General features: G+C 41.4%; 2 long non-coding RNA genes across 3 annotated transcripts in view; one reads left to right on the plus strand and one right to left on the minus strand.

The window, feature by feature from the left end:
- Positions 1-24,812, plus strand: part of LOC137222082 (uncharacterized) — a 55,431-nt gene that overhangs the window by 9,553 nt on the left and 21,066 nt on the right. The gene's annotated exons all lie outside the window — the stretch shown is intronic.
- LOC137220872 (uncharacterized) lies at positions 2,116-5,236 on the minus strand. The gene is made up of 3 exons (XR_010941820.1): positions 5,073-5,236; positions 2,845-3,132; positions 2,116-2,477 (listed from the first exon to the last, which is right to left on the minus strand). It is a non-coding gene; the product is annotated as an uncharacterized lncRNA (long non-coding RNA).

Raw genomic sequence — 24,812 nt, forward strand, 5'->3', positions numbered from 1 at the left:
GGGAAGATTTGTGGCCGGAGGTGAGTGAGCGAATTTGCAAAGGACTTGGGGCGGTGGCCAGAAGCCACATTTAGTGCCTGCCACTTGCTGGGTGATGCTGAACAATCACTTTCCCTCCCTCAGCACCAGTGACTGAATCTGCAGTGAGAGGGATTTGAACCAGGAGGACTGGAGGAGGCCCTGTGACTTGTGTGCAAGAGGCATTGCCTGTGCTGTCCTGCCTCTGGTCTTAATGCTCTGGTGACATTGACCTATGTGTCATTCTCCGAACAAATTGTTTTGTCTTTGTCCCTTTGAGGACGTTTGTCTCCCTGTGAGACGCCACCCTCACGCACTCCTCATAATTCCTCAGCACCCTGCTCAAATATCCCCTCTTCCTCCTCGGACAGAAAGGCTCAGAGCCTCTACTTGGCTTGTTGTTTGTGCTGTGAGCTGCCTGAAGGCAGGTACAGGTCGGATTCAGCTTGTGCCCCAGAGCTTGGCCTGTGACCTGGCACAGAGCAAGTGTTCAGACAAGCTTTGTTGAACTCATTAGTAAATGACCGCTTTTCAGAGGCATGAGGCTGCCGAGAAATTGAGAGAAAGGCAAAAATTCCAAGAAGTCTTTTTTGTATTTTTTCTCTGTATTTTTTCCCCCGCCCTCCCCTCCCTTCTTTTATCTCCCTTAAAATTTCCAAGAAGAAAGGGCTTGTGAGATCCCTGTCACCACCTTTGGAGGGGAAACCCCTGACTCATGGGACTGGCCTGGGCTGGCAGGGCTAGACAGTGTGGGAAGGTTCTGAGATTCCTGATCTGCTCTGACCTCCAAAGGCTGTGCAGCCAGGCCTCTCCAGAGACTCAATCAGAGCCACTGTTTACATGCTAAAGCCTGTTTCTCTCTGAACTGCCTGCAAATTGGACTGAATGTGCTAAATACATAATGAATCTGCTAAACTGTTTAATGCACTTCCAGTACTTATTGATTTCCTCGTTGATGACATATAATTTGCCGAATTGATTTGGCTGTGTGACTTGAAAGACATTTGGGAGAGATCTCTGCAATTTGTCGCTCAGCTCGCCCTGGACTTTAAAATGAATACAGAATGATACATTAAAAGAAATCTCGGGGCTGCGATCCCAATTGCCTTCAGCTGATGGTGCCACATTCAGTGCAGCAATTTTTTAAACTGAGTTCTGATGATATGCCAGGCCCTGTGTGAGCTGCTGGGGTTTCACTGATGGATAGGAGTGCGTTTCTGACCTTGGTGTGCTTACAGTCTATAGGTTGGGGGGTTGGGGGGGGTAGATGGATAGGCCCACAGGTGCTTACCATTCAGAGAGTGGGAGCACAGAGGAGGAGCATATAAACTCATTTGTGAAGGTCAAGGAAATCTTCGGAGAGAATTTGACCTTTGACCTATCTCTTGAAAGATGTGCAGGAGTTTCCAGGCAGGCCAGGTGGAGAAGATGGCCACTGCTCTTGCCTTCCCAGCTTCCTTCCTCCCTTCACTGAAGACAGCATGCAGGTTTTCTCTGAGAAATCGCCTCCTGCATTCCATATCCCATGAGGTACTAGAGAAACCAGGTGTACCCCACCTCCATCCCACAGCCAAGATATGGGTCCTTCAGACCTTATTCCTGGGACTCTCCATTTGCCAAGGTGTCTTAAAGGGACAGAAGGCAGCTGGAACCAAGACATCCCAAGATGGTCCTTGAATTTCTGCTGCTGAGATTCAGCCCTGTCTGGATTATTTCCTTCTTGAATCTCAGTCTCTGAGATGCTCAGTAACCAGGGTTGATTTCTGTGGCTCATAATCAAAAGGCCCTGAGTGACACACTAGGTGTCAAGGGGCTTTCCCTCCTTCACTCACTCTGGGGAAGAATTGCTCCTTCCCTTCTGGTGAGACCCTGAGCCCACAGCTATGCCTCTATCAGGGCCACGCGCCCATGACTCACATTTATATCACCATCCTTGTGTTCTCCACTGAGCTGGGAATTTGTATATCCAACTGCTCTACTAACACGGTCACTCGGATACCTAATACACATCCAGAACATCAATCCCTCAATCCCCACTCCCCTTGCCCCCCAGACAATCACCTCCTCCCCATCTAAGTAAATGACATCACTATCCACCTCTGAGCTCAAGCTAGTTGTTATCTGTCTACTTGGTTCTCTACCTGCCCAATCCCATCCACCTGCCAGTCCTGTTGGTTCTACTCTCCTTCCCCTACAAGTTCCATTTTGAACGCATCGTTTTCTTTCTTTTTTTCTTTTAAATTAATTAATTAATTTATTTTTGGCTGCGTTGGGTCTTCGTTGCTGCACGCAGCCTTTCTCTAGTTGCGGTGCACGGGCTTCTCATTGTGGTGGCTTCTCTTGATGCGGAGCATGGGCTCGAGGTGCGCGGGCCCTCGAGGTGCATAGTTGTGGCGCACGGTCTTAGTTGCTCCGTGGCATGTGGGATCTGCCCGGACCAGGGCTCGAACCTGTGTCCCCTGCAATAGCAGGCAGATTCTTAACCACTGTGCCACCAGGGAAGCCCCCTTTTCTTTCTATGTTGACTCCACACCCCTAGACAAAGTCACCCTCTCTCCTGGATCCTGTATTAGCTTCTTAAATCCAGTCTTAGACTCCTCAATCCTATATGCCCCTCTGCTTAAAACCCTTCCAAGGCATCTTATTGCAGCTGAGATACAATTCACATTTCCCACTGTGGTCTTCTGGCACATCCTACCCCATCTAGCCCTTTCCCACATTCCTGTCCTCACCTCCTACGCCTCTTCCCTTGTATCCAACCCTCAGCCGACCAGCCTACCTGTTCCTGGCTCTCTCTGTCTGGGTGTGCTTCTCCCCCATCTTTACCTGGTGGCGCCTCCTCATCGTTTTGCATCAGGGTCTCCACTCAAAGGTCTTCGCCTTAGTGAAGTCCATGTTGATCACGCCAGGCACCTCTCTCCCCAACTCCAAGCAGATCTATCCAGTTTTGTTGTTCTCATCGCACATATTGCTGTCAGACATTGTCGGGTTCCTTTGTTCACTTGTGTGGTGTCTGTCTTCCTCACTGGAATGAGGGCTCCAGCAGAGCAAGCGCTTGTCTCTTTGACTACTGCTGCATTGCTGCAACTCTGCACATAGAGTGTGCTTAAATATCTGTGTTGTGCAAACACATGAGTGAGTGAATGGACAAAAGAATTGAATAACAACATATCTGAGTGTTTTGCACATGCCATCTCTCCTGCTACTCTGAGCTCCTTGAGGACAAGTACTGGGTCTGTTTTTAATCTCAGTATCCCCAGCACCCTCTAGATAGCTGGCACACAGTAGGTATTCAATGAATGTGTGTTAAAAGGATGCAGAAGTAAATGGCATTTGTAGCAGAGGGAACAGGATAGGGAAAAATGCGGAGGCTTAATTTATGTTAAGCAGATTTACATACTCTGTTCTTGGAGAAGCAGTGAGCACAGCTATTTATGGTACAGGAGTGTGCATGTACACACGTGCAGTACTTCGGGGAATAGGTGAGGCAATGGAATTCCATCTGATGAAACCTTTAACGGGAACCCCCCCCTCCCATCTAAAGCAGTCCAATAGAAATGATTTCCAAGGATCAGAGTTCCCAGGGAAAAAAGATAGGAGTCAGGAATTCCCCTGTGAAGGGAAGTGTGGGGAGGGATGTTGAGACTTTGAGAACCATCCAGACTTTGTAAGATTGCGGGGTGAAAAGGGGTTTGATATTCTTCTAGACCAGAAGTTCTCAAACGTTAGCAAACATTAGAATGGAGATTTTTTTTTTTTGGTAATAGCTAAATTTCTTTCTTTCTTTTCTTTTCTCTCTTTCTTTCTTTCATTGAAGTATAGTTGATTTACAATGTTGTGTTAGTTTCAGGTGATTCAGCAAAGTGATTCAGCTATACATATATACACACATATATATAAGATTCTTTTCCATTATAGGTTATTGCAAGATATTAAATATAGTTCCCTGTGCCATACAGTATGTCCTTGTTGCTTGTCTATTTTATATATGGTAGTGTGCATCTGTTAATCCCAAACTTCTAATTTATCCCTCCCCCACTTTGGCAAGCATAAGTTTGTTTTCTATGTCTGTGGGTCTATTTCTGTTTTGTAAATAAGTTCATTTGTATCATTTTTTTTAGATTACACATATGATTGATATCATATGATATTTGTCTTTCTCTATTAGACTAACTTCACTCAGTATTATAATCTCTAGGTCCAACCATGTTGCTGCAAATGTCATTATTTCATCTTTTTATATATATACAATAGAATATTACTCAGCCATGTAGATAGGTAGATAGACAGACAGTTAGATACCGTATCTTCCTTATCCCTAGAATAGAGATCTTGAGAAAGGGGAAGATTCCTGGGGCCCATCCCCAGAGATTCTGGTTCTGTAGGTCTGGGCTAAAGTTTTGATCTGTGAATCTATATTTTGATAATCACCCCCTGGTGACTTTGACATAGGTAAGTCATCAACCCCCAGACTGGAGAAATCCTGAACTGAAGCAAACCCTATCTGTTGTCTTGAATCCTCTCTGTAACATCCCCTCTGAATGCCCTTCTTTCTGCCTGTGATACCCTGTGATGGAAACTCACTGTCTTTGGACATCTAAGACTGTTAGGAAGTTTTATTCTGTGTGCATGTCTGCGTGTAAAGAATGCCATTTGAAGCAGAAGGTACAGCATATACAAAAGCTTTTAAGAAGAAGGAAAATTGGGCTTCCCTGGTGGCACAGTGGTTGAGAGTCCGCCTGCCGATGCAGGGGACACGGGTTCGTGCCCCGGTCCGGGAGGATCCCACATGCTGCAGAGTGGCTAGGCCCGTGAGCCATGGCCGCTGAGCCTGCGCGTCGGAGCCTGTGCTCCGCAACGGGAGAGGCCACAGCAGTGAGAGGCCCGCGTACCGCAAAAAAAAAAAAAAGAAGAAGGAAAATTGCTGGTTTGTTGCTGAAGGGTGAGTGGTGTAAAGCAGATGGAACATTGGATGACAGGGAGAAGTGCAGAGCCTGGAAGCTGGAATTGCAGATTGGGACCTGCTAAAGAGTTTTTAGCAGAGAACATCTTACCTAAACCAGCACAGATGGGGTATGATTACTGGTGGGCATGACTTGATCTGGTACCCAGTTTCTTTCTCTCCCCTTCTTTTGGCTATGCTTTTTTACCAGGCCTCATATCATAAGAAGGCTACAGCAGTTCCAGCTCTTCCACCTTCTCTCTAATTCCTCTCTAGGCAGGAAGAGCCACAGCATATTTCTTAAGTTCACAGAAATGGGCTAAGGGCATCTCATTGGCTCTAAGTGGATCAGGTGCCCATCTCTGACCTAATCACCATGATTAAGGGAATATGACATTCTGATTGGCCTGGCTTAAGTCACATGTCTATGGAAGGGGTAGAGTCAACTCTACTGGAAACAAAGTGATTGCCCATGGAGGATGGGTGGTCCCCCAGAAGGAGATGTGATGAGTCAATTTAGAATGATTTATTCAACGAGTACAGAGAACTGCTCTACCCTTAGCAGCGTGTTGGGTGGAGAAGTGTGTTCCCCCTCTGTGGCTCAGGGAACCAGGTCCAGGGAACAGGAAGGTGTGAGGTGGAGACAGTGGAGTGGCAAAGGAGGAAAGTTTTGGAGGAGACAAACCAGAGTGCGTGACACTTAGCAGGTCAAGTCCTGGCTCAGCCATTTACTTCCTGGGTGGCCTTGGACATATTATGCCTTTCTCTGAGCCTCATTCTTCATTGCTAAAGTATTACATGAAATGTTTCCTTTAGAGAGCTGCTGTAGGGAGCTGATGAACTTATGTATAGTCCCTGGCACAAAATAACTGCTCAAATAACAATCAGCAATTACAGTATTTTCTTGGTTCTATGGAAGCAGTGATTATAGATGAATCATTGATTTAATAGGCTTTTGGAGAGAAAAAAGCTGTCATATCAATGGTATGAAATTTCAGAAATGTTGAAATTTGAAAAAAGAAGTGTCTTTGAATTGAAGAAATGGACAGCAATGATGATGATGGTGATAACGATGACGATGATGATGATGACAGTGATGATGATTTTTGGGGGGCAGGTGATCAATGGGTAAGAGCACAGATCTGGAGCACAGAAACCCTGGTTTGGGCCCCCACTAGCTGCCTGATGTTGAGATATGTAAACCATAAAAAAGGACTCAACAAGCGGTAACTTCCTCTCCTTGCCCACTCGGTGCCTCAGTTTCCCTTTTCACTCTCCTGTCCCATGACACCAAACTTCATGATTTTTATCTTCCTTATACATAGTTGTATTCACCTACTTTTCTACAATTTTTTAAAAAATAATCAAATTGTTTTGATAATTTAGGAAAATTTCTTCTAGAAAATTATAAAGAAAAAATCATCCTATTTCATTCCTGCCCCCTGAAGATGGCTCTCTACTATTTTATTGGATTCCCTTCTATGGTATTTTTCTGAGTATAAGGTTTTGTTGTTGTCGAACTCATAATCATCCTGTAATTTCAATTTTGTATCCTATTCCCCTCCCGGTTATTACCATCTCTCCCTAAATAGAATTTTAATGACCATAATATTTTTCATCATGTGTCTGGAATTGGTTGACTTAATCATTTCTATATTTGAATGCTAAGTAGTTTCCAAGTTTTCACTGGTGTTGATGACATAGGGATGAACAATTTTCTGCAAATATTTATTTCATATTTCCGATATCACGAGGAAACAATCCTGGGTGTAGAAATATTGGGTAAAAGTTGGGACATGTTTTCAGTTCTTGGGTGCCAACATGTTTCTCAAGATAATTTCAACACTATATGATCTGGTAGCTATCTGAAAGGCCTGTTTCAAATGCTTGGTGTGTACACAAATGTGAGTGCATGCAGAAAAACACACGTGTGCACACATGTTTAGCATTTGCCATGAGTCACCCGAGGACTAGGAACAGTGGGTCTATGCAGCCAGAGAAACAGCCCTTCAAAACCCTGCCACCCCCCACTCAGTGTTAAAAGAACCCAAAGAGGCTGACATAGGAGCAGGTTGGCAGGGGCCATTTCTCTTTCCAATTCTGGCTCAGACACTAGGTTTTTGCCACAACTCTGGGGCTTCTCCCTTAAATAAGGCTGAAACCTTCTTTCCCCCCTCCCTACATAGGGCAAAGTCCCCAGGGTAATTCCTTAGGGCTTAAGTGATTATGTTCCCCCCTATGCTTTCTTGTCCCGGAAATTCTCTGCTGGGCTCTAGGCAGCTACCCTCACCAGGGAAATTTGCTCTCACAGAGTGCAGGGATGTGAGAATCAACGTTAGAAGTTCTCATATTTTTAAAACTTTTTTGTGTTGAAAAATAATACATGTTCAGAAAGGTACATGCAATACAAATGTACAGTTTAGTGAATTGTTCTAAAACGAACATCCATGTAACCACCACCCAGGCCAAGAAACGAAAACTGGTCAGTGCCCCAGAAGCCCACCCCTTTCCCATCCAAGTACTAACCAGGCCCAACCTTGCTTAAGCTTCTGAGATCAGACAAGATCGGGTGCTTTCAGGGTGATATGGCCGTAGACCCTACCCTTTTCAATTACACGCCCTTCCATCCCTGCCAAACGTAACCATTGTCCTGCCTTTTATGGTAAGAGCTACATAAATGTTCTTCATACTTCTGTTATTTAGTTATGTGTTCTTAAACACTCCAGCTTAATGCCTGCTTTTGAGTTTTCTATAAATAGAATGAAAAATATGTGTCCTCTTATATCTGACTTCTTTTGCTCAAAAATACCTCTTTAAGGTTCATCCATGTTGTTCTGTAACTTTTTTGTTGGAAAGTATTATTCCATTGTATGAATATACCACAATTTATATGATCATTCAACCAGGGGTCTGCAAGCTACTGTCCATGGGGCCAAATCCAACCGAATGCCTGTAGTTTATAAATAAAGTTTTATTAGAACACAGCCCAGCCCACTCATTTACATATTGTCTATGGCTGTGTTCACTCTCCGAAGGAGAGTTGATTAGTTGTGGCAGAGAATGTATGGCCCACAGAGCCTAAATATTTATTATTTAGCCTTTTGCAGAAAAAGTTTGCTAACCCCTCCCTTCTGCAGTTGATGTACAGTTGTTTGCCAGTTTGGGGTTATCACAATTATTTTATGCACATTTTTCCTGGTATGTAGGTGCCCAAGATTTTCTGGGGTATATACTTAAGAGCGGAATTGTTGGTTCACATGATATATGTATGTTCAAATTTTCTAGATAATGCCAAACTGTTCCAAATTAGTTGTATTAATTTATACCCCTCACTTGTGTATAAGAGCTCTGGTTGTTTCACATCTTCTGAACAATTGTATGGTCAGACTTTTTTTTTTTTTTTAACGCAACATGAGAAGTTATTAATTATTATTACTGCTGCTCTTAAGGACCTTGCAGTCTAATGGGGAAAGGCCATTGAGCAATTATTGCTAGGTTTGCAGAAAATACGTGTTATTTTTCCTTAAGTGTTATCTTTCCTGCCACCCTGACTCTTGTCTAACTTTGGTATTCATTTGGGAAATTACAAATACAGCTTATGTTGATCAGATCTAGTGTCTCTGGAGTTTAGATGATGGAGGGAAAGTGCTCTCAGGCAACTATGGGTAAGTTCCTCTTGAGAACATAAGAAAAGATCACATCCTTCTTGTAGACAGAGGTGCCATTAGCTAGTTGCTCATTCTGGTTCCAGATTCCTTCCTATGTTGCCTCTGTTGCATTTATTCAGCAAGAATTTGAATTCTTGCTGGGTTTGGCCTCTGTTTTGCTTGGAAACAGTAGAGGAAGACTCAGTTTTTAGCTTGTTTTTGTCACTACCTGTGACTAGAGGTGTTTCAAAATAAATTGACGGGTCAGATATGCCTTTACAATCTTACTCATGGTTGATAACCTCACTGTTTTACTCCAACTTTATCATGCTAAGGTGGTCAGGCTTTTTAAATTTTGCCAATCTGACAGATGTGAATTAGTATTTTGTAACTTAGTATTTACATCTCCCCGATAACTAATGAAGTCAGGCATTTTTTCGTTTGTGTTTTGGCCCTTTTATTTTCCTCTTCTGTGAATTTCTTGGTCATTTTGCCCATTTTTCATACAGTTGTCTGCTTTTTTTCTTCTTGATTTATAGGAATTCTTTATAGTATTCTGTATATCAATCTTTTGTTGGTTATGTATTGCAAATACATTTTCCCTGCCTTTGACTAATCAATTTCACTTTCTGGTTGGCCATTTTCACTCAGAAGTTTTAAATTTTAGTCAAACCAACTCCTTTCCCTTGTGCTTTGTGCTTTTTTTGTATATTATCCAAAAAAGGTTTTTCCTATTCCACTATTGATGACAATTTTCCTATAATAGTTCTAAACTTTTGTCTGTGGGAGTCAGTATATACAGCATCTTAGTCCTTTAGACAGTTCTGTGGACTGGAGCTTTATGTCCCCAATTTAAATGAGGAAAGAGGTTCAGAGAGGTCAATGACCTGTCCGCTGTGGCACACCTGATAAAAGCCAAAATGGTGTCTGATCTAGGCCTGCCTGCCACTCTCCAGGACACAGCCTCCAGAGTCCTCCCAGAACATCAAATCTTTCCTCCTCAACCGACTGGAGACAGAACACTCTGTTCAATTCCATTGCCCTGGAGGAAGAAGTTGAAGCTCCGAAAGGGAAAGTACATTCAGTGCTTTGTCCAGGGCGGTGAAAAGCATTGTATTTTTATGGGGCAGGCGGCACCAGGATGCAGACCACAGAAGCACCCCAGTGGCCTGCTTCCAGTGGGTCTCAGAACAGCTGGCCTGAATGCCAGCCCAGGCCAGCTTCCCGGGTGGCAGGGCTGTTTTTAGGCCCCAGTCAGATGTGGCCTGGTCTTGGGGCTCCCTGGGGCTCAGCTGCAGACAACACGCCCATCGCTTTCCCACGATGGGCCTTCAAAGGTGGATGCCTTCCAAAAGGTCCTCTACTTTTCCCAAAAGTGGGAGCCCTGCTTCCCAATCTGCCTGTTCCAGGCAAGAAAGCTCACAGCAAGGTGTTGGGTATGTTTCAAGGACCCACTTCATAGGTCGTAACCACTTCTGCAGGAGGATCCATTTTTGGGTGGCCATTGGGGTCATGGTCCTGAGGAGGCGGAATCTGGGTCTGTCTCTCAGTGGTACCACCGGGACACAGAGGTGAATCAGACGTGTTTCCCACCTTGGACCCCTCTCTCCATGGGTTGTGAGTTGTGATGTAACCCCAAGTCCATAAGCGGCCTGGCCCCTTCATGGGGTTGCCTTTGATGATGGGGACCTAGATGCAAAATTTACTCTGGGGTCCAGTATTCACATATTCCCCTCAAACCACAAAAGACGTCCCTCCTACTTGGGCATTTGACCCCATAAGTAAAGAAGTTACACTTTGGGTTTTCTGTGCATCATCTCACTGAGTTCCCATAACTGGTCCTATGAGGTCCCATTCTACAGATTAAGAAACAGAGGCTTGGGACAGTCAGGCACCTTGACAACAAGGGCACACCCCTGGTAAGCGGCAGATGCACGACAATTTGTTTATTCATTCAACACATACAATTGAGATCTTACTACATGCCAGGTACCGTGCTAGATTCATGCAGAGATCTGTGGGAACAGGAATCTTGACAGAGAGAATAGCCAGCTAAAGGCCTCAAAATAGGAACAAGCCTGGGGCTTGAGGAGCACAGAGAAGGCCAGTGTGTCCAGAGCATGGTGATGAGGGGGAAGAGGAGTGAGGGTGAGGTCAAGGCAGGCAGGGGAAAAATCACGCAGAGCCCTGTAGGCCACAGGAAGACTAGATTTGATTCCAATGCAATGAGAGCGCTTTACCTAGGGCAGGGACAAGACGTTATTTGCACTTTAAAAGTAGCACTCTGGGTGCCCAGTGGGGCAAGAGAGGGCTAGTCCCAGGGCCACAACTTCAATTCAGGGTGGAGCTGGCATTAGAGTGTGGGCAGAGGAAGTATAGACAGGTCAGGGCAGAGAGAGAACCCTGTATCTCCCAGGGTTCTTTTTTTAAAATTAAGATATAATTTGCATCCCATAAAATTTACCCTTTATGAGTGTACAGTTCAGTGGTTTTTAGTAGATTCACAAGGTTGTGCAACCATCACCACTGTCTAATTCCAGAACCTTTCATCATCCCCAAAAGGTGTCCCATTCCCATTAGCGGTCATTCCCCATTTCCTCCTTCCCCCACCACCTGGAAGTGAGTAATCTCTAGCAATCAGTCTAGTCTGGACATTTCATACAAATGAAATCATATAGTGAATGGTCTTTTGTGTCTGGCTTCTTTCACTTACCATAAAGTTTTTAATTCACCCATATTGTACCATAAATCAGAACTTCATTTCTTCTTATTGCCAAATAATGTCCCATTGTATGGATATACCACATTTTGTTTATCCATCAATCAGCTGATGGACTTTTGGATTGTTTCCACTTCTTAGCTACTATGCATGAGTTATTCCTATGAACATGTATGTTCAAGTTTTTGTGTGGACATATGTTTTCAATTCTCCTGAGTATATTCCTAGGAATGGAATTTCTGGGTCATGTGGTGACTCTATATTTAACTTTTGGAGGAACTGCCAGATTGTTTGCCAAAGCAGCTGCACCATTTTACGTTTTTATCAACAGTGCTATGAGAGTTCCAAGCTTCCGCCTCCTCATGAGCCAACACTTACTGTCCATCTTTTTTATTCTAGCCAACCTAGTGGTTGTGAAGTGGTATCTCATTGTGATTTTGACTTACATTTCTGTGATAACTAATGATGTTGAGCATCCTTTCATGTGCTTATTGGCCACTTGTATATCTTCTTTGAACGAATGTCTACTTAAGTTCTTTGCCCATTTTTTAATTGGGTTATTCATATTTTTATTACTGAGTTGTAAGTGTTCTTTATATATTCTAGATATAAGTCCTTTATCAGATATAAGATCTGCAAATAGTTTATCCTACTCTGTGGGTTGTCTTTTCACTTTCTTGATAGTGTTCTTTGAAGCACAAAAGTTTATAATTTTGATAAAGTCCAATTTATCTATTTTTGTTATTGTCATTGTCTGTGCCTTTGGTGTCATGCCTAAGACATCTCTGGCTAGTACAAGATCACAAATATTTACCCCTATGTAAATATAAGGGTTCTATAGTTCTATCACTTATTTGTAGGTCTTTGGTCCATTTTGAGTTAATTTTTCTATATGGGGTGACATAGGGGTCCAACTTCATTCCTTTCCATGTGGATATCTAGTTGTCCCAGCAAAATCTGTTGAAAAGACTATTCTTTCCCCATGTCCCAGGGTCCTTGAGAGGACTTGATGAAAAACAAGAGGGGAAAATGCTGCACAGATGAAGTTTTCCCCACAGTAACCTATCCATGAAATTCCATCTAGTCCTGGGCTCTCCATGTCTCCCTCAGTTCCTGGGGAGAGAGCACAGTTGACTAGAGAAATGAGCTCAGAACTCAATGGACAGTTCCTTGATGCCTCACAGACTCAAAATGATGTCCCCAGAGGCTGGAACGGGAAGATCTGCTGAGTCCAACAGCCTCACTTTGCTGAGGAAGCATCCAAAGCTTAGAGAGAGGTGACTTGCCCAGGGTCACAGCCAGGTAGCTGTAGCTGGGCCCAGAGCAACCTCAGCACCCTCAGGATGTGATCCCTAAGTGAGCACAGAAAAGGCCCTTCCTCCCCTGCAGGCCTGGAGAGTCCCCAGGGCACAGGGCTACCTTTGAGGACTCTGGGGGAATGAGCTGCTTTTTTGGCATAGACTCAGCAGAAAATAAAATACTTATCACTAATTGCAGCATGGAAAAATAATTATGGCTTTTAAAAATGCAAATGTTGAAGTCCTCTCTCTCTAGAAGGAATGTCTGCACTGCTGGTGCTGCTGGGCCATCACAAACAATCCTCCAGGTGGGGGAGATACCAATGGTGGGTGGGAGCAAAGGTTTCTTAGAAGAGAGGGCTTGGGAGGGGGCCTTCAAGGACAAGTCTGTCCTCGCCTGGAGGATATAGTGTCAGGGAGAAGTAGGCACGTCAGTGGAAAGAATAGCAAGGGGGAAGGCAGAGATGGTTCTTCGGTGACATCATTCAGCAGAGACTCAGTTTCCTCTTCTGTAAAATGAGGTGTGTCCATTGAGATGCTTTTGGCTGTGTGAACAAAATACCTAACAAAAGTGGCTAAACATTGGGGTTTTTTTAATGTCCTCGTTTGACAGGAAATCTGGAGGTTGACAGTTCCAGGCTGGATGCCCCAGCTCTGTTTGTCAGGACTTCCAGGCGGCCTCTCTGAGAATCTCTTTCCTTCTCATGCTTGCAATATGGAAGACCTGGTTCTCCAGTCTAGTAGGGCAAGACAGGTCATGATCTATCAATAAAATGCAAGCACATGCATGGATGTGACATGTGATAAGTGCCATGAAAATGGACAGGCCATGGTGGCAGAGAATAACAGGCGGGCTCGACATATATAGGGTGTCAGAGGAGAAGCCTCTGAACGCTCATACTTAGGCTAAGACCCAAAGTAAGAGAAGGATCTAGATGCCAGAATGACTCAGGGAAGAGAGATCCAGGCAAGGGCCCCGATCCAGGCAGAACTCAGCTTCTCACCTTCTTAGCTTGTGACAACTAAAGTGGTACCCCTGGGGGCCATCATGGACAACACACAATCAGGAGCTCTGAAGTTTGGTGCAGGTACCCAGTTCTAAACGGGTCATCCAGGGCCTTCGGAATACACTGGCATTCACTTCCCAGTGATAATAACCACAGACATTTTTAGAGTGCAATAAACAGTCCAGGTGAGAGCAAGGAATCTCTGGGTCTCATGGAAATGCTAGTTCACTGATCTCCTTGTTTCTTGTCCTCCTACAGTTTATTCTCCAACCAGAAACCAGAGAGATATGACATAAATGTCCATTGAGATAATGTCATCCCTTTGCCCAAGGCCCTCCAATGGCCTCCAACTGCACTAGAACTAAACCCAGAGCCTTTCCCATGACTGCTAAGATCCTACAGCATCCAGCTCCTTGCCACTTCTCTAATCCCTTCTCTCACCATCCCCTCTCACTCACTCAGTTCCAGCCTTCCTGGCCTGCTTTCGGTTCACTGCTGCCTCGGGGCCTTTGTACGTGCTGTTTCCTCTGCCTGGAATCCTCTTCCCCAAATATCCACACGGCTGACTCCCCACTTCGTCCAGGGGTCTGCTCCAAAGTCACCTGCTCAAAGTCACTCTCTATCACCTTGCCCTGCTAATATATCATGGAGTTGTCTTTATATTGTCAGCTGCATCAGAGCAAAGTCTTGTTCTCATGTCTCCAGTGCCCAGACAGTGCCTGGCACATGGTAGGCATTCAATAAGTGTTTGTTAAATGACTAAATGAAAAAAACATAGACCCACATTTGAAATCATACAGGTATTTGATATCCCAAGTTATGGTTTCTGAGCATGGCAGCGCTGTTCACAGCGACTGCAGGAGAGGGGAGTAGCAGGGAAAGAAAGATGGTGCGCCTGGTCGGAACACTGTGTGGTTGAGATGTCACTGAGGCGTCTTGGAAGATTATCAGGAGGGTGGGCTGGAGAGGGGGACTTAGGAGTCATGGGAATGATGAGGGTAACGCAAATCACAGGGCCTGCCCATGGGAGTGTGCAAGACGAAATTGGAGCCCCATCTTGTGTGGACTGGGGGGACAAAGAGGAGGGAGGAAAGAGCATTAAAAGGGGGATGAGGAAAGGCAAAAGAAATAAAAGCAAAAGTAAACAAATGAGACCTAATCAAACATGTAAACTCTTGCACAGCAAAGGAAACCATAAACAAAATGGAAAGACAACGTATGGACTGGGAGAAAATATTTGCAAATGATGCAACCAACAAGAGTCCATTGTTTTGCATTTGTAATTTCCAAAATATACAAATAGCTCATATAGCTCAATCTCAAAAAACAAAACAACCCAATCAAAAGATGAGTCAAAGACCTAAATAGACATTTCTCCAAAGAAGACACACAGATGGCCAACAGGCACATGAAAAGATGTTCAACATCACTAATTATTAGAGAAATGCCAATCAAAACTACAATGAGGTACTACCTCACACTGGTCAGAATGACCATCAACAAAAAGTCTACAAATAATAAATCCTGGAGACGGTGTGGAGAAAAGGGAACCCTCTTGCACCATTGGTGGGAATGTAAATTGGAGCAGCATTATGGAGAACACTGTGGAGGTTCCTTAAAAAACTAAAAATAGAGCTACCATATAATCCAGCAATCCCACTCCTGGGCATATATTTAGAGAAAACTCTAATTTGAAAAGATATATGCACCCCAGTGTTCATAGCCAAGCAAGCTAAGTGCCCATCAACAGATGAATGGAGAAAGAAGATGTGGTATATATTCAATGGAATATTACTCAGCCATAAAAAAGAATGAAATACTGCCATTTGCAGCAACATGGATGGATCCAGAGATTACCATACTGAGTGAAGTAAGTCCAACAGAGAAAGACAAATATATGATATCACTTATACGTAGAATCTAATCAAAATGATACAAATGAACTTATTTACAAAACAGAAATAGACTCAGAGACATAGAAAACAAACTTAGAGTTTTAAAGAGGAAAGTGGTGGCGGGGAGGGAGGGACAAAGTAGGAGTTTGGGATTAACAGATACACACTACTATATATAAAATAAATAAACAACAAGGTCCTACTGTATAGCACAGGGAACTATATTCAATACCTTGTAATAACCTATAATGGAAAAGAATATGAAAAACATATATGTATAACTGAATTACTTTGCTGTACACATGAAACTAACATAACATTGTAAATTAACTATACTTCAATTAAAAAAAAAGTGGCGGGGTGGTGATGGGGGTGGAGGAGAGCCAAGGAGGCCCAGGGGACAGCGGCAGTGTCACAGGGAAATTGGGACAGGGAGGACTGAGCAGCGGTAGTGCTTTCAGGCACAGTGGGAAAATGAGACCTGGAAATGCATTTTTAAGATCAATTGTTTCAGTTGGCCTTTGGAAAATAAAGTGACATTTCAAAAATAACCATGAGGTTTAAAACTAAAAGCAGACAAGTTATTCCCAGTGTGGAAAGGACTACTTTTAATCAGAGCAATGAGGTTTGGTTTTTTTCCCTAAGTCCCAGATGAAGGGCTCACAAGTTACACTGGATCCACAATGAGGCTGTTCAGGGATCTTTAAAAATGCAGAATTTGCTGCTAACACTTAAAAATTGGGAGAGTTTCCATAAAAACCCAATTTCAAGCTTTTTGAAAAATGAGAATATTTGAAAGCACTGGCCTCTAATTCCCATGAAGTATCAGTTAGCTGTCCTCTTTATTTTATATTTAGTTTTGAATGTCTCAGTTAAGCAAATAACAACTTAAAAAAAGACCTTTTTATTATGAAAGCTTTCTAACATACTAAGAAGTAGAGATGAGAATAATATAAGGGCACCTCCCTGTATCATCACACAAATTGACAATTTTTAACATCTGCTTTTCTTGCTTCCTCAATTTCTTTTTTTTTAAATATTTTTTTATAATTTATTTTTATTATTTATTTAGTTAGTTTTGGGTGCGTTGGGTCTTCGTTGCTGCATGTGGGCTTTCTCTAGTTGCCATGAGCAGAGGCCACTCCTTGTTGCGGTGCGCGGGCTTCTCACTGCGGTGGCTTCTCTTGTTGCGGATCACGGGCTCTAGGTGCATAGACTTCAGTAGTTGTGGCATGCGGGCTTCAGTAGTTGTGGCGTGCGGGCTTCAGTAGTTGTGGTGTGTGGGCTCTAGAGCACAGGCTCAGTAGTTGTGGCACACGGGCTTAGTTGCTCTGAGGCATGTGGGATCTTCCCGGACCAGGGCTTGAACCCGTGTCCCCTGCATTGGCAGGTAGACTCTTAACCACTGGACCACCAGGGAAGTTCCATGTTTCCTCAATTTATATCCCAAGCTTTCTTTTTTTTTGGCAGGGGGATGGGAGGGCTGAAATAGTTTAAGTCAAATTCAAGACATCATATGATTCCACCCATAAATACAATAGTATTACTTTCTAAGAGATGAAGACCTTTAAAAATCATAACCACAATGCATTATGACACTCAACAAAATTAGTAACAATTCCTTAATATCATCTAATGTCTAAATTGTGTTCAATAAGACCCACATACTGCATTTGGTTGACATGTCTCCTAAATTTCTTTATCTACAAGAGTTCCTTTTCCCTCTTTTCTTTTTCATATTTTCCATTTATTGAAGAAACTGGGTCATTTCTCCTGTAAAACTTTGCATATTCTAGGTTTAACTGTTTCCGCCTGCTGTATTTAACATGCTTGTCTATCTTTGTATTTCCTCTAAACCAGTTAGAGTTAAAGGCTTGGTTAGAATCAAATTTATTCTTTTCTTTTTGTTTGCAAGTGTTACTCATTGGCAGTGCTGTTTATTTCCTATTGCTTTGTGTCATGTCTACTGTTCAACGCTTTTAAGAATGATTAGCAAGTTCAGATGGTGTCGGTGGATCTCACTGCAGTAAAGTTCACCATCATACCATCGATGATTATTGTCTAGACCACGCATTCTTAGTGGGGTGATGATGCAAAATATGAGGTTTGGGGTTAGAAAAAATCTTGTTTTTTCCTATGCATAAAGCATAGGAGAACATATACTACATAGGTAGGTATACAGTATATTTGTGGTATTAAAATTTCATGGGAGTAGGGTGTGATTAGGGAGAAAAGAAGTCTAAAAAGACTCCTTAGAGAGGTGATAATGAAAAGTAAGTTGAGAAACACTGACATGGATATGCTATTTCATTAGGGACTGCAAATTCGTGAACTTCTAATGCTATCATTCCTTCGCTATGATTCTTTTATATAGAAGAAATTTTCCATGCTATTTTATTTCCCTGAAATCTAATCCATGCAGGTAAGGCAAGTAAATGCTTAAATCTTATTCTTTATTAGTTTTCAGCATAATGAGTTGAAGGAAACCAATGAGATTTTAAAAGTATCATTTTGAACTTAGAGATGTCATATATTTTGTGTGATTTCTTTCAATCTATTTCAGTGAATATTCTTACTGCTCAAATTAATCTTGCTTTGGCCAATGAGAGCCCCTCCAGATAGGCTCTTATGTCCATTGACATGCTCCCAATAGTCTGATAGATTCTTGATTTCACAGTCATGACACGATGCCCCAGATTTGTCTTTGCCATTTCTTTTGCCAGATCTTCAAATACCTATTTCTCTGAGGAGCACTGGTTCATTTTAGAGAGAAATAATATTTAGAGACCACAGTGAGTGCTAAGGATGCTCATTGCTACTTGGTTGTCAGGGCTTCAGTAGTTGTGGCTTGTGGGCTCTAGAGCGCAGGCTCTGTAGTTGTGGTGCACGGGCTTAGTTGCTCCGCAGCATGTGGGATCTTCCCAGACCAGGGATCAAACCCATGTCCGCTGCACTGGCAGGCAGATTCTTTTTTTTTTTGTTACTTCTTTTTTTTTCTTAAACATCTTTATTGGAATATAATTGCTTTACAATGGTGTGTTAGTTTCTGCTTTATAAAAAAGTGAATCAGTTATACATATACATATGTCCCCATATCTCTTCCCTCTTGCGTCTTCTTCCCTCCCACCCTCCCTATCCCATCCCTCTAGGTGGTCACAAAGCACCAAGCTGATCTCCCTGTGCTATGCGGCTGCTTCCCACTAGCTGTCTATTTTACATTTCGTAGTGTATATATGGCCATGCCACTCTTTCACTTTGTCCAGCTTACCCTTCCCCCTCCCTGTATCCTCAAGTCCATTCTCTAGTAGGTCTGTGTCTTTATTCCCATCTTGCCCCTAGGTTCTTCATGACCATTTTCTTTTTTTTAGATTCCATATATATGTGTTAGCATACGGTATTTGTTTTTCTCTTTCTGACTTACTTCACTCTGTATGACACTCTCTAAGTCCATCCACCTCGCTACAAATAAATCAATTTCGTTTCTTTTTATGGCTGAGTAATATTCCATTGTATATATGTGCCACATCTTCTTTATCCATTCACCTGTTGATGGAAACTTAGGTTGCTTCGATGTCCTGGCTATTGTAAATAGAGCTGCAATGAACATTTTGGTACATGACTCCTTTTGAATTATGGTTTTCTCAGGGTATATGCCCAGTAGTGGGATTGGTGGGTCATATGGTAGTTCTATTTTTAGACTTTTAAGGAACCTCCATACTGTTCTCCATAGTGGCTGTATCAATTTACATTCCCACCAACAATGCAAAAGGATTCCCTTTTCTCCACACCCTCTCCAGCATTTATTGTTTGTAGATTTTTTGATGATGGCCATTCTGACAAGTGTGAGATGATATCTCATTATAGCTTTGATTTGCATTTCTCTAATGATTAATGATGTTGAGCATTCTTTCATGTGTTTGTTGGCAATCTGTATATCTTCTTTGGAGAAATGTCTATTTGGGTCTTCTGCCCATTTTGGGGTTGGGTTGTTTGTTTTTTTGATATTGAGCTGCCTGAGCTGCTGGTAAATTTTGGAGATGAATCCTTTGTCAGTTGCTTCATTTGCAAATATTTTCTCCCATTCTGAGGGTTGTCTTTTCGTCTTGTTTATGGTTTCCTTTGCTGTGCAAAAGCTTTTAAGTTTCATTAGGTCCCATTTGTTTATTTTTGTTTTTATTTCCATTTCTCTAGGAGGTGGGTCAAAAAGAATCTTGTTGTGATTTATGTCATAGAGTGTTCTGCCTTTGTTTTCCTCGAAGAGTTTGATAGTGTCTGGCCTTACATTTAGGTCTTTAATCCATTTTGAGTTTATTTTTGTATATGGTATTAGGGAGTGTTCTAATTTCATTCCTTTGCATATAGCTGTCTAGTTTTCCCAGCACCATTTATTGAAGAGGCTGTCTTTTCTCCACTGTATATTCTTGTCTCCTTTATCAAAGATAAGGTGAACCATATGTGCGTGGGTTTATCTCTGGGATTTGTATCCTGTTCCATTGACCTATATTTCTGTTTTTGTGCCAGTACCATAGTGTCTAGATTGCTGTAGCTTTGTAGTATAGTCTGAAGTCAGGGAGCCTGATTCCTCCAGCTCCATTTTTCTTTCTCAAGATTGCTTTGGCTATTCGGAGTCTTTTGTGTTTCCATACAAATTGTGAAATTTTTTGTTCTAGTTCTGTGAAAAATGCCATTGGTAATTTGATAGAGATTGCATTGAATCTGTAGATTGCTTTGGGTAGTATAGTCATTTTCACAATGTTGTATCTTCCAATCCAAGAACATGGTATATCTCTCCATCTATTTGCATCATCTTTACTTTCTTTCATCAATGTCTTATAATTTTCTGCATAGAGGTCTTTTGTCTCCTTAGGTAGATTTATTCCTGGATATTTTATTCTTTTTGTTGCAATGGTAAATGGGAGTGTTTTCTTAATTTCCCTTTCAGATTTTTCATCATTAATGTATAGGAATGAAAGAGATTTCTGTGCATTAATTTTGTATCCTGCTACTTTACCAAATTCATTAATTAGCTCTAGTAGTTTTCTGGTAGAGTCTTTAGGATTCTCTATGTATAGTATAATGTCATGTGCAAACAGAGACACCTTTACTTCTTCTTTTCCAATTTGGATTCCTTTTATTTCTTTTTCTTCTCTGATTGCTGTGGCTAAAACTTCCAAAACTATGTTGAATAAGAGTGGTGAGAGTGGGCAACCTTGTCTTGTTCCTGATCTTAGTGGGAATGGTTTCAGTTTTTCACCATTGAGGATGATGTTGGCTATGGGTTTGTCATATATGGCCTTTATTATGTTGTGGAAAGTTCCCTCTATGCCTACTTTCTAGAGGGTTTTTATCATAAATGGGCATTGAATTTTGTCGAAAGCTTTCTCCGCATCTATTGAGATGATCATATGGTTTTTCTCCTTCAATATGTTAATATGGTGTATCACATTGATTGATTTGCATATATTGAAGAATCCTTGCATTCCTGGGATAAACCCCACTTGATCATGGTGTATGATCCTTTTAATGTGCTGTTGCATTCTGTTTGCTGGTATTTTGTTGAGGATTTTTGCATCTATGCATCTATGTTCATCAGTGATATTGGCCTGTAGTATTCTTTCTTTGTGACATCTTTGTCTGGTGTTGGTATCAGGGTGATGGTGGCCTCGTAGAATGGGTTTGGGAGTGTTCCTCCCTCTGTTATATTTTGGAAGAGTTTGAGAAGGATAGGTGTTAACTATTCTCTAAATGTTTGATAGAATTCACATGTGAAGCCATCTGGTCCTGGGCTTTTGTTTGTTGGAAGAGTTTTAATCACAGTTTCAATTTCATTGCTTGTGATTGGTCTGTTCATATTTTCTATTTCTTCCTGGTTCAGTCTCGGAGGGTTGTGCATTACTAAGAATTTGTCCATTTCTTCCAGTTTGTCCATTTTATTGCTATAGAGTTGCTTGTGGTAATCTTTCATGATCCTTTGTATTTCTGCAGTGTCAGTTATTACTTCTCCTTTTTCATTTCTAAGTCTATTGATTTGAGTCTTCTCCTTTTTTTTCTTGTTGAGTCTGGCTAATAGTTTATCAATTTTATTTATCTTCTCAAAGAACCAGGTTTTAGTTTTATTGACCTTTGCTATCATTTCCTTCATTTCTTTTTCATTTATTTCTGATCTGATCTTTATGATTTCTTTCCTTCTGCTAACTTTGGGGTATTTTTGTTCTTCTTTCTCTAATTGCTTTAGGTGTAAGATTAGGTTGTTTATTTGAGATGTTTCTTGTTTCTTAAGGTAGGATTCTATTGCTATAAACTTCCCTCTTAGAACTAATTTTGCTGCATCCCAAATGTTTTGGGTGGTTGTGTTTTCGTTCTCATTTGTTTCTAGGTATTTTTTGATTTCCTCTTTGATTTCTTCAGTGATCTCTTGGTTATTAAGTAATGTATTATTTAGCCTCCATGTGTTTGTAGTTTTTATGGATTTTTTCCTGTAATTGGTATCTAGTCTCATAGTGTTGTGGTCAGAAAAGATACTTGATATGATTTCAATTTTATGAGATTTACCAAGGCTTGATTTGTGACCCAAGATATGATCTATCCTGGAGAATCTTCCATGAGCACTTGAGAATAAAGTGTATTCTGTTGTTTTTGGATGGAATGTCCTAAATATCAATTAAGTCCATCTTGTTTAATGTGTCATTTAAAGCTTGTGTTTCCTTATTTATTTTCATTTTGGATGATCTTTCTATTGTTGAAAGTGGGGTGTTAAAGTCCCCTACTATTAATGTGTTACTGCTAATTTCCCCTTTTATGGCTGTTAGCATTTGCCTTATGTATTGAGGTGCTCCCATGTTGGGTGTATAAATATTGACAATTGTTATATCTTCTTCCTGGATTGATCCCTTGATCATTATGTAGTGTCCTTCTTTGTCCCTTGTAATAGTCTGCGCTTTAAAGTTTATTTTGTCTGATATGAGAATCAGCTTTCTTTTGATTTCCATTTGCATGGAATATCTTTTTCCATCCCCTCACTTTCAGTCTGTATGTGTCCCTAGGTCTGAAGTTTGTCTCTTGTATACAGCATATATATGGGTCTTGTTTTCGTATCCATTCAGCAAGTCTATGTCTTTTGGTTGGAGCATTTAATCCATTTACATTTAAAGTAATTATTGATATGTATGTTCCTATTACCATTTTCTTGATTGTTTGGGTTTGTTATTGTAGGTCTTTTCCTTCACTTGTGTTTCCTGCCTAGAGAAGTTCCTTTAGCATTTGTTGTAAAGCTGGTTTGGTGGTGCTGAATTTTCTTAGCTTTTGCTTGTCTGTAAAGGTTTTAATTTTTCCATCAAATCTGAATGAGATCCTTACTGGGTAGAATAATCTTGGTTGTAGGTTTTTCTCCTTCATTACTTTAAATATGTCCAGGCACTCCCTTCTGGCTTGCACAGTTTCTGCTGAAAGATCAGCTGTTAACCTTACGGGGATTCCCTTGTGTGTTTTTTCTTTTTCTTTTCCCTTGCTGCTTTTAATATGTTTTCTTTGTATTTAATTTTTGACAGTTTGATTAATATGTGTCTTCGAGTGTTTCTTCTTGGATTTATCCTGTATGGGCCTCTCTGTGCTTCCTGGACTTGATGAACTATTTCCTTTCCCATATTAGGGAAGTTTTCAACTATAATCTCTTCAAATATTTTCTCAGTCCCTTTCTTTTCCTCTTCTTCTTCTGGGAACCCTGTAATTCGAATGTTGTTGTGGTTAATGTTGTCCCAGCAGTCTCTGAGACTGTCTTCAATTCTTTTCATTCTTTTTTCTTTATTCTGCTCTGCAGTAGTTATTTTCACTATTTTATCTTCCAGGTCACTTATCCGTTCTTCTGCCTCAGTTATTCTGCTATTGATCCCTTCTAGAGAATTTTTAATTTTATTTATTGTGTTGTTCATCACTGTTTGTTTGCTCTTTAGTTCTTCTACGTCCTTGTTAAACGTTTCTTATATTTTCTCCATTCTATTTCCAGGATTCTGGATCATCTTTGCTATCATTATTCTGAATTCTTTTTCAGGTAGACTGCCTATTTCCTCTTCATTTGTTAGGTCTGGTGGGTTTTTGCCTTGCTCCTTCATCTGCTGTGTGTTTCTCTGTCTTCTCATTTTACTTAACTTACTGTGTTTGGGGGTCTCCTTTTCACAGGCTGCAGGTTCGTAGTTCCCATTGTTTTTTGTGTCTGTCCCAGTGGCTAAGGTTGGTTCAGTGGGTTGTGTAGGTTTCCTGGTGGAGGGGACTAGTGGCAGGCAGATTCTTAACCACTGTGCCACCAGGGAAGTCACAAATCTTTTCTTTTAACTTCCTCATTTCTCTTTCATTGTTTTTCTTTTTTTTTCTCTTTTCACTCTATACTTCTCTAACGGTAATTTTCTATTGTGCCTATTAATTTTATCTCTAATTCATTCTTGGGATTGTCTAATTCTGTTTTATACCATTCTTTCTTAACTGCTATTTTTTTTTTCAGTTTTCTAGCTCATTTTGAAATATTAGGTAATAGTTTTCCTCTCCCTGGGGCTACATATTTCTAATGTGTTATTGCTTTTCATAGATATATTACTCTGATAATTGTCTGGTTTTTCTTATTCTTTGACCACAATCTTCCTCTGTTTACTCATATTTAAGCAGGATGGGTTTTCATACATTTTGGAGGAAGTTCTGATGTTAAAAGATGATTTTCAGAAACAGGTAATATCATGACTCTCATGCAGATGTAAATATGAACACACGTTAAAAATTTTAATCTATTTGTTAATCAACAAGGGAACCAGGTGGATGTTATAACCCATTCAAAGAAAAACTCAGAAAAGCACTAATGTATGTGGAGTAAAGGAGTGTTGAAATGAATTGCAAATGAAGACAAACATTTTGCACTTGTGTCGATGGGTATAAGACAGGACAGAATCCACGTGTCCATCAGTTACAAACTACTTACAAAGTTGTAAAAGGACTCCCACAGAATCAGTCTAATAAGGCAAAGGGTGTGCTATAGAATATGCATAATTTTCCACTAAAGTATGAGATTTTTTTCTACACTGTGCAGGAGATGGGGTGGGCCATCTCTCCCAGCTACTGCGAACCATGGACTCCCCTATAGCACAGAGGATTTGCCCACACCATGGTAAGAGACTTGGCTAAGTCTTAGCCTGGCTTCCACCTGCACTAGGCCACGTCTCAACAGGCGATCCTAGGCCACTGTGCTGAATCTTTGTTCATGTCGACTGAAAAAAATTGCACAATGTGAGAGCTGTGAGTTAAG

The sequence above is a fragment of the Pseudorca crassidens genome, chromosome 3 (assembly GCF_039906515.1).
Source record: "Pseudorca crassidens isolate mPseCra1 chromosome 3, mPseCra1.hap1, whole genome shotgun sequence".
NCBI lineage: Eukaryota > Metazoa > Chordata > Mammalia > Artiodactyla > Delphinidae > Pseudorca > Pseudorca crassidens.